Source organism: Lepidochelys kempii, chromosome 1, assembly GCF_965140265.1.
Source record: "Lepidochelys kempii isolate rLepKem1 chromosome 1, rLepKem1.hap2, whole genome shotgun sequence".
Lineage (NCBI taxonomy): Eukaryota > Metazoa > Chordata > Testudines > Cheloniidae > Lepidochelys > Lepidochelys kempii.
The window spans coordinates 165427009-165439554 of NC_133256.1; the positions used below are offsets into that span (position 1 = coordinate 165427009).

General features: G+C 41.4%; 1 protein-coding gene across 11 annotated transcripts in view; it reads left to right on the forward strand.

The window, feature by feature from the left end:
- The window catches only part of TIAM1 (TIAM Rac1 associated GEF 1), a 264451-nt gene that overhangs the window by 113095 nt on the left and 138810 nt on the right, over positions 1-12546 (forward strand). The window contains exon 1 of one of the 11 annotated variants that reach the window (XM_073362458.1): positions 4621-4712. The exons of the other annotated variants lie outside the window; for them this stretch is intronic. The gene's annotated coding sequence lies outside the window, so the exon portion shown is untranslated. Of the gene's footprint in view, positions 1-4620; positions 4713-12546 lie in introns of those variants that run through there. 11 annotated transcript variants of the gene reach the window in all.

Sequence of the window (12546 nt, forward strand, 5' to 3'; positions counted from 1 at the left end):
AACTGATTCCATCACAAGAGTAACAATAAGACGGACACCTGAAGGCAAGCAAAAATGAGGCCGCTCGAAAACAAGATGGCAAAGAGCTGTGGAAGCTGAGCTGAAAAACCTGGGGCATAGCTGGGAAACCATTGAAAGACTTGCCAGAAACCGACAGGAGTCGAGGAGCTTCATCGTTGCCCTGAATGCCAGAGGCGTAATGGGAACATGATGATGATAACTCATGCAAGTTAATTAGTGGGTGTTCAGGGTGTGACAAGCCAGTGACGTTAATTAGGGTTGATAAATGAATCTTCTCAGTGTTCAGTTTTGGCTTGTGTCTGAGTGGAGGTCATCATTGCCACTTTCACAGATGGGGAAATTATTGGTAGTTTTGTTCCTCAGTCTGTCATGGACAAAGCCACGTTGGGAGATTTTGTTCCTTTGCAGATAAATCCACTTGTTAGAAGTCCTGAATGTATCTGGGTGTTTAGGAGAGTATGCCAACTCCTCTCAGGTTCTTTGCCAGTTGTTGATGCATAAGGAAAATCTTGAGGGGGTTTATTCCATAAATGATATTTGGTTCACATTGGACCAAAGGAGATGAAAGGAGACTCTTCATTTTTTTCTTCTTGCCAGGTATTTAAGAGGCAACATAAGAGGATGAGGAGACAGACCGTACCTGGTATTCTTGGTATCTTTTTTTTTTTTATCAAATTATAATACTTTTGTGAACAACCCAAGAGTTGCTCTCTAGACATGTGATCTAGATTCTGTGAAGGTGAACAGACACCAAAGCCACTGAGAAAGGGAAAAGCGAAAAAACAAAGGAGTGGTGATTAGAGGGGACCATGTCTTGACCTGCAATGATTTTGTGTTAGAAGAAAAACTATCTGCCACAGATTGTGAATTTGGGGTTCATGACACCAGTCTGACCAAGAGAAACATGGGATGTGACTATAAGAGCTGGTTATGTCCTGCTAGAGTTCCTTATATATCCGTTGTTCTTTGTAGAAAAATACTGAAATTTCAGTTAGTTAATGCCTGCACAGTGCTTTGAACATGGCAAGGTCTGGATAAATCTATTATATAAATAAATAAACTATATATGAATCCACTGTTCCTCAACATGGTACCTGAGTGTACTTTATGGAAATAGTCTATGAGATTGAAACAGTACACCAGCAGGAGTTTAAATAATGTCAAACAAAATCTGAAGTGTTTTATTTTGCATGGTGGCAACATCTCGAGGCTGGAGCCCCATTGTGCTAGGTGTGTTCAAATATGTGGTAAGAGACGGTCCCTGATCCTAAGAAGTTACAATTGGAATAGAGAAATCAGTTGAAGTATTAATCTCCATTTTACAGATGGTGGACTGAACTATGGAGAAAGTAAGGTCAGATTTTCACATGAGCTTAACACCAAATGTTCTTAATGGAAGCTACTAGGTGCTGAGCTGTTTTGAAAATCTGTCCATTAGTGATGTGCCCACGGTCACATATGAAGTCTGTGGCTGAGTGGGGACCCAAACCCAGATTGCCCGAGTCCCTGCTCAGCGCCTTAACTACAAGACCATCCTTTTCTCAACATCGTGTAAATACACTGCTATTCAGGGAGACATACCCCAGGGTTGTAAAACATAGCACATATCACCTGTGTCTAAGTACTTATGTGGCAAAGAAAAAAGTAAAAGTTTAAATGCTTGCTTGCTTGCTTATGTGTGTCATAACAAACCCATATCAAGGTGTGTATCGGAGTGTCTCCGCTTAGCTGTTTGACAATAGCATGATCCAGAGCCTGGAAAAGCCTGTTCTCTGAAAGCAGGCAGACATGAACTGACAAGCATGGTTTTGCCTTGAAGGGCTAACTGCAAGGATGTTGTCAGTCAGCTTCTGCAAGCCCTCCTCAGCTGGTATGCGTCACTTATTTTCTTGGAACGTGGTCAGATCATAACATGTCATCCATATGAATCACCTACCATAGTCAGACTTAACTGAAGGCATATCTGTGCGTTTTGCAGCAAAAAATCTCAGAGAAGAGGAAGGTTAGGGACAGCCAGGCCTAAGGTGCATGACCAAGGAAAAAGAGATTTTTGTTTCTCCCCTCATCAATCACAATTGGGCTCTGCCTGTGCCAAATAAGATTAAGGTCTGAATCAGCATAAAATATATCTATGTTATGTGATTGCATCTGTGGCTTTTCCAGTTCTCCCTCTTCAGATGCCTGGCTTTTCTTTATTATTTGCTGCTTTTGTTTTAATATCATAGGTCACCATAGAAAGGTTAAATCACTGCTTTCTTTTCCACTAATTTAAACTTAACCAAAGGTCAAATTGACATGACTTACGTTGTATTTTTTTGTTGTCTGAAGCTTTCTGAAAGAGGCAGTTATAGAGGTACTTCCGATTGTTAATATTTTTATAGGAATCTTGGGTAAGCCAACGGTTTAATTACTTAGCTAACAGCAGGCCAGTAGGATAAGATGTCACAAATTGTTGTAACAGAATGCAAATTAACAGAGCACTTCAAGTGAAAAGGTGTGTCTTGTTTAATCTTTTTAGAGTTGAAAACTACTTAAGATAAAGGTTAAATAATCACTTTCAGTCTGTCATCAGTGAAAATGTTTCTGCTTTAGGACTATAATATGTAATTGCTTTGTGTCTGTGAACCTGTGTGTGTATGTGTATAAACATTAGTGTCTTCTTTTTAGTGAAACTACTCTGACATTAGTAAGTTAAATCCCAAAGTGACATATAGTTCTGGATTCAGTGCCTCATGCTGGACTGTTAGCACCTGTATATCCACACTCCTCCTATAATCCTAGCTGCAAATGCTTGCTGTGTCCTGGTGAACCCGAAGAGAATTAAGAACAGTCCCTGTCATCTCCTGAATCACTCTCAACTCGCCAAACCTGCTCATTTGCTAGGAGTGTGTTAGTTACAGAAATTTAAAAATTCTGCAGGAGTCAGTCAATCTAGCTGATGGCTTTGTCCCATTCTTCCTCTAATTTGTATCTTGTGACTGATCCACTGACATTCTCTATTAGTCTTGCTCATTTTCTATTTTTCACTTAAGCTGATGCTCAGGCCCAGGTTTGTTTTCTCTCTCGCTGCACCCCCCATGGATTAGAAAGGGTGTCTTCTATATTGGGCCATGATTTTTGGATTCATTCCTCCTGTCAAAAAAGGGCATCAAATCCTAACCATTGAAAAGATCTATTTCAGAGTAGCAGCCGTGTTAGTCTGTATTCGCAAAAAGAAAAGGAGTACTAGTGGCACCTTAGAGACTAACCAATTTATTTGAATTGATTAGTTTCTAAGATGCCACTAGTACTCCTTTTCTTTTTTTGAAAAGATCTAATAAGCGTGGTAGCCTGATGACATCTGAGAGTGGGTAGGCATAACTGACATCTGATTTTTAAAGTATTTAGGTGCAAAATTATACATGCATTTAATGTCTGAATTTGCCCCAAACTGACCATTTACATATTTACTCAATTTGCATACCCATTCCTGATAATAGAGCATGCAAATTAGGTAAATTAGATAAGCTATTACCAGCAGGACAGTGGGGTGGGAGGAGGTATTTTTTCATATTCTCTGTGTATAAATAAAGTCTGCTGCAGTTTCCACGGCATGCATCCGATGAAGTGAGCTGTAGCTCACGAAAGCTCATGCTCAAATAAATTGGTTAGTCTCTAAGGTGCCACAAGTACTCCTTTTCTTTTTGTGAATACAGACTAACACGGCTGCTACTCTGAAACCTTTACAAATCAGAGTAGTCTCATAAATTATGTGCAAAAGTGTTTTTAGGCTCAGGGCCTAAATCAGTGGTTCTCAACCTATTTACCATTATGGGCCACAGCCCGCATCCAATTCTATCTGTATGGTCCTGAGGATGTCATATGGGCCGCAGCTGTGTGCTGATGGGCCGCAAGGGCGGCCCACGGGATGCAGGTTGCGAACCACTGGCCTAAATGTATAGTATTTTGGGAGCTTTCAAGATGGAAAGCACTATTTACATGTCAGATAGCATTCTCCATCAGAGTACAGAGTCCATTTGGAAATGCAGAATAGGTCAGAATGTGTCTAATCTTCTTGATTTATGTGTCATTAGCACATGCTTTCCTGAAAAGAAAGAGAAAACGTTGATTTGAGCAGTATAAAGCGATTGACAGTCAAATTCAGCCCTGGTGAAACACCAATTGGGGTTACACCAGGGATGAATTTGATGCACTGCACCTAGTTTATTATATGTGGAGAGACTCTGACAAGGCATGAAGTAGCCAACCTGCCATTTCAGATGTTAGTAAGTCACTCTGAAAGTCTACTGTGTTGTAACAGTAGATTTGATATTTCAATTATTGGCTATTCTCACATTGTTTTACACTTGTGAATTCAAAGCACCCTGCAGAGGTGTCTGCAGGAATTTAGATCTGAGGAGCCACAGGGGGTTGAGACATTGAATGACAGAAATTCCCATCAGCCAGAGTTGTTTGTGTGAAGAATACCAAATGGAGCATTAAACTTGGGTGGGAGGGGGAAGAAGGGAGGTGAAAACCAAGGTTTCAAACACACCCAGTTGTCCCATCTCATCTTGGCATGAAACTTAACAAGTTACACCCACTGTCTGAGCCAGAAGTGGAATGAAACACTGACGCTTCCTCATTTCTGTTACGGGCTGTAAGACCTTGTGAAACACAACAGGAGAAAATGTTTGAGCTATTGATGAATGGTAAGTTACTTTTAAAAAAAACTTCTTGCTTTAATTTTTCTGATAGGGGATAGACATTACAGCAGTGAAATTCAGACTATGGAAACATGTTTGCAAAGTGTAGCATTGTTGTCTAAAATGCCATGTGTACTGGAATCTCTTAAGTCTGTCTCTTTTCACAGGCAAAGAAATGTTTTTCTAATTCATGCTAAATAAACCTTTGAGTGCTTCCTTTTCATTTTCAAAGGGTTTAGTGTTGCTCTCTAAGGCAATAGCAGAAGTACATACATTTTTTTAAAATTTTAGACTCTTTAAAACCAAATTAATTTAATGGAAGTTAGGTATTTGATAGCTAAATTCCCTAACAGAGAAAATGTAGTATCATGTTACTTATTAGAGATGCGTCCTTCCCCAGTGATCTGGCTTTATTTTCAGTAATTACAGGTTGCCATGCTCTTTAATTGTTTAAAATGAACCTTGTGAAAGGTTTCAACTTGAATAAAGCCCTGTTAGTTTCTGCACGGCACTGAAAACTTGAGCATTTGAAGGGCAATACTTCAGTAGTTTTAAAGAGAGGCAAAAAAGCTTAGATTTGATGAGGTCTCACTTGTATAACATTTCATAATATTGCAGAAACCAGGGCTACTTAAAGCTCTTCCATGCTGAGATGCCCCTTTTTCTGGTTATTTCCATTATTACTTAGAGTTATCTTACATGTCAGTTACTAATTTTAAACGTAAGTGTTTAATTCTGTTTTTTGAAGGCAGAATATGAGTACAGAACTCTGCTCCCCTGAGTAATTATGAATAGTAACCAAACTTACCAAGGTTGTCTATAAAAGCATTCAAAAGCTACCCTTTGTTGACAGTGGGTGTCAGCAGTGGGTGCAACTGAACATGTGTGAAAAAGGGTTCGACACAAGCCTAGACCTGGACCACCTTGTCCTGCACCGTTTCAGAAACGTCAACTATCGTTTATGAACTGCTGATGGACATGGACTATCTTACAGCTAAACTGGATTCAGAACTGGTTCAGATGCACTCTTTGTCCGCAATGAGTAATTTTCCTCATGCAGACAAAGCACGCATTTTTTGGTGGAGATAAGTCACATTGTAGCAGCTTTAAATATATCACTTTTGTCATTTCATTTAATACACCAGAAACCCGTTGTCAAGGCAGCTATTAATTTTTGACATTATTTTCCCATTCCAGGGTTGATTTAAACTTTCACATGCAATTAGCATTTTTGAACTGTGGGAGCAGTTTATGCAGGTATTTTTTCAATCCATTTTGAACTAAAACTGATCAGCTCTTTATGAAAATTCATAGACAATTGCTATGCTAATCATGGTAAATCATGCTAAGAAACCCAAGGCAAAAGTGTGGCTTGCTTAGTTACAGTTGCTAATTAAAGTGTATTCTTTAAAGGCTGCACATCTGTTATAAGTTGAAAATCTTGATTTGGGGAGGAAAAGCTTTATTTTTCTGATGGCTGGTATAAAAAATCTGGTATGCCACTGATTTAGAGCTGGATCCTGCAAGCGCTTGCTATTGGGCATGAGACTTGATATTTTTGCCTATTTATATCAACCATAAAGTTTCCATTGCCTTCAATGTAGACAGGATCAGGCATGTAAGACTTAATGGTGCAATAGTGAAGTCAGATGGGAATTTTGCCATTGGCTTTGATGGGAGCAGGATCAGGCCCATAATGCTTCCTCCTCTGAGCAACCACATGCCCTGTTTTGTGGAGAACACTCAACACCTCACAACTGAGGGCCCTTTTAGTGTCCTTGAAGTGAGGCTTTGGCTGATTAGTCTGTATTGGCTCTTTACTGTGCTATGAGATAATAATGCAAGAAAAATAGACCTCTGGTAAGACTCTCAGAATGAAATATCAGTTTATTTAAAAAAAAAAAAAGAAAAAAAGAGTAAAAAGTCAAATGTAAAAATAAATCTCAGGGTCCATCAGTAAAACATTTAACAGCAAATGGTGCAGCACTTAATAATTGAGAGACCCTGGATTTGTGCTGGAAATGGCCCATCTTGATTATCATACACATTGTGAAGAGAGTGGTCACTTTGGATGGGCTATTACCAGCAGGAGAGTGAGTTTGTGTGTGGGGGGATGGAGGGTGAGAAAACCTGGAGTTGTGCTGGAAATGGCCCAACTTGATGATCACTTTAGATAAGCTATTACCAGCAGGAGAGTGGGGTGGGAGGAGGTATTGTTTCATGGTCTCTGTGTGTATATAATGTCTTCTGCAGTTTCCACGGTATGCATCCAATGAAGTGAGCTGTAGCTCACGAAAGCTCATGCTCAAATAAATTGGTTAGTCTCTAAGGTGCCACAAGTACTCCTTTTCTTTTTGCGAAGACAGACTAACACGGCTGTTACTCTGAAACCTGTTAATAATTTTGTGTCTATTAAAATCTCTCTTTATATTATTTTGTTAAACTTACTACAGACTGTGCAGCATGTTTTAGTGAGTTTTGTGGAACAATAATCCATTACTAGATAAGAGGAATAAATTATTTATAGCTTAGAGTGTTTTAACATCCTACCATGGGGTTGTTAAGGAGGTCAAAATATAGAGCATTGAAAATGGGATTAATGCAGCTGTGCTGCAGACAGTGCAAAAGCAGAGGGAAAGGAAAAGTTACAGTAATCATATGAATATTTATATTTGAATCACAGTTCTTAAGAAATTGCACTTAAAACTTACCGGTTTCTAGACCAAAATGTATTTCCTGTGTGTGTCTCTTTCTGGTGAATAGCTAGCATTGGTTGTTAGCTCTCAAATTTTTATGGAACCATGACACCTAAACAAACATGAATATCTTTCTTCTCTAGCTCAGCAGGCTTGTTCTTTGCTGCTTGTTTGGTTTCCCTGTGGGATGGTGTCAAAAGACTTTAGGAACAGTGAGCATTTATAATAAATAACAAATCTCCTTTTTCTACCAGGAGGAAGTTGTTGTTTTATTTCTGTGAATGAAGCTTCCATAAAGAACTCCTTTGCAAATGTAGTGAAAATACATTCCCGTTATTCATACGTATAGTAGTTGGTTTGAAATCCTTGTATGAAAACTTTGAGTTGATTCATTACAATGTGCTTTTTATGTAATTATTTTTTTTTGTTTTTTTAGAAACTTCCAGTTATGCTTTCACTAAGATTCTTTATAGTGCATGAATTAGAGACAATGTTAGCGCGTTTAGGCTCTGGTATTTTTTCCTTTACATGAAAGCCAGATACAGTGCCATGAGTAGCTTTAAAATAAAATTCTAAAAAGCAATCAGTGATCCAAATTCTAACCAGCATTATAGCACTATGCGTATCATGTAGTCATCAGTGTTGTGTAATTTATAGTCTTCCAAAGAGGCTGCAGAACCATGCTACCATTGTCCTTCAAAGGCTCTGTCTAGCTGGATCCTTACCAAAGTTTGAATGCATGCCATCTAAAATGTTGTAACATAGTGTGTATGGGGGTATCTAAACTACCTTATTTTCCTCCTAAAATTTCCCATGGTTGCTCTCGATAGAGATGGGAGTGTACCGTGCGAACCTAGTGTAGAGAAGACCACCAGTATTTTAACTACTGCTTTGTCCAGTCCTACTAAGAGTAGGTCCAAATGACAGGGTGTTTAAATTGCTGTGCATATGCTGGTGTTCCTTTCCTTGCTGCCACTGGTGGAGCTGCCTCAGCAATGATAACTGTGTAACTTTTAGGAAAATAAGGCTATGTCTACACTATGGACCTTACAGAGGCGCAGCTGTACCGCTGCAGCTACGCCGCTGTAAGGTCTCCTGTATAGCTGCTCTGTGCTGGTGGGAGAGAGCTCTGAGCAGTACTGAATGACAACAGTGAGGAATGCTAACTATTATGTCTGCGCAGAGTGTTTGTAGAGAAGCAGGAGTCAGGGAATATTTGTAGCATGAAGGTTACTTTGCAATATTATTTTTTCTTTCCGAACCCTTAGGAACTAGTGGACCCAGTTTTGTACATTCAGATCAGTGGGAGTTTTTCTTACATAACAAGTACTGAATTAGTCCTGTTTAACAGTGCATTTATGGAGCACGTTTTTGACATCAGTATCAGTAATCTCAGTACTACTATCTTTGTCCAAACACCCTTCAGCAGGAAACAGGTTTTTTTTTTTGTTGTTTTTACAGTTACGGACCAGGCTGATGACCACACCGTGCGCTGCACTAGAGAGATCTCAGGACCTCTGGTGCTCAGGCTTCTTGAGTTCAGATGCATGGCAGAGTTGAGATGTTTTTGAGAACTGTGGGTAGTAGAATCGAGAGTGTTGGCTATGCTGCTTCCCCAGCTCTCTCCAGCCACTGGGTTCTACTTTAATCCCTGCTCCTGGTTTCTGTGTGACCTGTGGCAAGTTACTTAGGGTAAAGTTTTTTCAAAGGTGACCTCTCATTTGGGAGGCATTTATTTAATTGCTCAACTTTTAGACCCTAAGAGCCTGATCTTCAGAGGTACTGAACATCCCCCCAATGAAGTCAAGTGGAGTGGTGGAAGCCCCAGCACCTCTGAAAATCAGACCCAATGTATCTTATGGTGTGTACCCCAAAAACAAAGGTGCCCAAAACTAACAACCACTTTCGAAAATGTTTCCTTACCCTCTCTGTACCTCATCTGCTGCATCTGTAGACTTGCACCACTTGCCTGTCATTGTAAAGCATTTTGAAACAGATAATTGTTGAAGAGCATGTAAGTGCAAAGTATTAGTATCATGAACAGGAAAGACGTTACATTCTGTTTTGTCTACATATGATACTGCAGTAGTTCGCACAGGGAGTTGATCAACCAAACAGCATAAGACTTTAAGCATAACTGCTCCCAGGTTTCCCAGGCTCCCAGGTTTCCTCATCAGGAAATTATTAGCTAATTCATTGCAAATTTATGCAATGAACAAAGTGGCTGTTCTGCCAAGCAGCTGATAACTTTAATTGGAAATGACATGTACAACATGCCTAAGATAACTTTGTTTAAAAATTACTAATGTGTTTTTAAAAGCAACGAAAGATTGTCCTTTTCCTTCTGCACAACTAGTGGTAAGGCAGCCATTAGGCCTAGGTCTAACTTTTGGTGTAATCCAAGCAAGGAAAGACAGTGTGTCCACATTTCAGATCTGAATCTGATGTGGTTTATAATCAGCGCCTGCATACTGAGTAGTCCTTTTTATCATTCTCAAAACCCTTCTGACTTTCTGAATGTTCACTGTTGCTAGTTTTGCTTCCGCCTTTTATTTCTTGATTTGCTTTTTTTTTCCTATCTAGCATTCTGTAGAGATGATAGACAAAATAATTAAGGAAACAGAAGCTGACATCTACCTCCATATATATTTTAGGGTGAACTTTTATTTTTTTATAGGTTTTCCTTCTGCATTAATCACTGCCATAATTGAGCACCTCCCAAATTATTACAAAGACTCTTGTTGGGCTCAGGGCTTCAATGTCTTAGACCGGGGTGGCCAACCTGTGGCTCTGGAGTGGCTCTTCAAAGGTTAATATGCGGCTCCTTGCATGGGCGATGATTCAGAGGCTGGAGCTACAGATGCTAACTTTCCAGTGTGCTGTGGATTGCTCACTGCTCAACCCCCTGATCTGCCCCTGGTCCTGCTACCACTTCACCCCTTCCCCCAATGCCCTTACCCCTTCTCCCGAGCCTGCTATGCCCTCACTACTCCCCACCAGAGTCTCCTGTGTGCTGCAAAACAGCTGATTTCAGTGGGCGGGAGGAGGGGGAGGCGCTGATTGGCGGGGCTGCCAGTGGGCAGGAGGTGCTTGGGGCTGGAGGGAGGTAGCGGATGTGGGGGCTGCTGACCTATTACTGTGGCTCTTTGGCAACGTTCACTGCTAAATTCTGGCTCCTTCTCAGGCTCAGGTTGGCCACCCCTGTGTTAGACATTGTCAAATACAACAGAAGAGACCGTCTCTGCTCTAAAGAGCTTGCAAATCTGAGATAAAAATCCAGACAAGGCTTGAGGAAAGGCAAAGTGAGCAGGCTGATGACAGGCATGTGTCATGTTACTTTCATGCCATTTTTGAAAAGTCTATTTGTGCTAAAAATAGTTTTAGGGTTTTTCTGGATGGAGCTTGGGGAGTAGATATGCTCTAGGAATTATTTTGGGAAGTTCTATGGCCTCTGTTACTCAGGAGGTCAGACCAGATGATCACAATGGTCCCTTCTGGCCTTGGACTCTATGAATCTATGCACTTATATTCGATGTAGGGGAACTGAGGCACAGAAAGTTTAAGTGACTTGCCCAAGTTCACACAGGAAGTCTGTGACAGAACCTGGAACAAAACCCAGCTCTCTTAAATGGTCGTCCAGCCCTAGTCCGTCTTCATTGTCTTCTGGGTGGATGTGCCGCAGCACACCACTCACCACTAGTCTGGTGCCTCCCCCTGGCTGCTCTGGGGATTAGGTCACCAGGTCAATGCCCACTCCTGCGGTTGCACGCTGTCACTTTGTGTCTCTGGTCTGCAGCATCTTTCTCACGCCAGGAACTGCAGCATCCTCTTCAGGACTTAGCCCTCTGGCCAGGTCACTCAGTGTTCCTCCCTTCCAGTGTATATCAAAATCTTTCCTTCAGCAGCCCTAGGCAGTCTTCTCTTTCACTGCCTCAGGTGCCACCCTCTCAGTGGCTGGTAGGGGAACCTGGGCTCACTTTCTACTCTAGATTCCAGTTCAGCCATCCTCAGCCCAGCAGTTCTGAGCTTTACTTTCCCAGCCCTTTCTGCTCCTTCATTGGACTGGCTCCGCCTGGCCCCCGCCCCGGGAGTATCAGGTCCAAACTCTCCTCCCTCTTCCCAGGGAGTGATTGCTGCCTGCCTTCTTGCAGCCTTTCCCAGCCGCCCCCAAGTATTCCTCACTCTTCCCAGAGAGTGACTGCCCTTTCTCAGCAGCAGCCCCATTCTGTTGCCAGCTACCTGGTTTTATAGGCCTCGCCTGTTCCTGCTCATCTGAGCCTGCTTTCAGTTAGCTCCCTGGCTCCTCCTCCAGGTGTAGCTGGTGTAGTTAATTGGTCTAGCTGGCCATCTTAACCCCTGTCAGTCCTGTGTGGGGTGGGCGCCCCTTCACAGTGGACTGTACTTTTCTCAACTCTTGTAGTGTCCTAAAGCACAGTTAACAGGTTGCAGATGTCAGAGATGAAAGCATAGCCACTGTGCACCAAAAAACTTGACAGCCTTGTTGAAAGACTCTGGGACAGAATAAAGCAGTGAACATAGATAGAGAAGCCACAACATCAAAGTGATGAAAGCAGGGCTAGGTGGGCTACTTTCCTTTCTTTTTTCTCTTTTTAAACAACCTAATCTTAATGGTTTTTGTAGTGTCTATGTAGGGTTTTTTTGGAACATTTTTGTAGGGAGCATGAACCTTTAGTATTTCAGCTAAGGATGGAATAGTTGATAGCTTGGATGAGGGTTTTTTAATCACAGATCTCACAATATTTGGTAAAAAGAAAAGGAGTACTTGTGGCACCTTAGAGACTAACCAATTTATTTGAGCATGAGCTTTCGTGAGCTACAGCTCACTTCATCAGATGTTTACCGTGGAAACTGCAGCAGACTTTATATACACACAGAAATCATGAAACAATACCTCCTCCCACCCCACTGTCCTGCTGGTAATAGCTTATCTAAAGTGATCAACAGGTGGGCCATTTCCAGCACAAATCCAGGTTTTCTCACCCTCCACCCCCCCACACAAATTCACTCTCCTGCTGGTGCTAGCCCATCCAAAGTGACAACTCTTAACATAATCAAGTCGGGCTATTTCCTGCATAGATCAAGGTTTTCTCACATCCCCCCCGCCCCCATACACACACAAACTC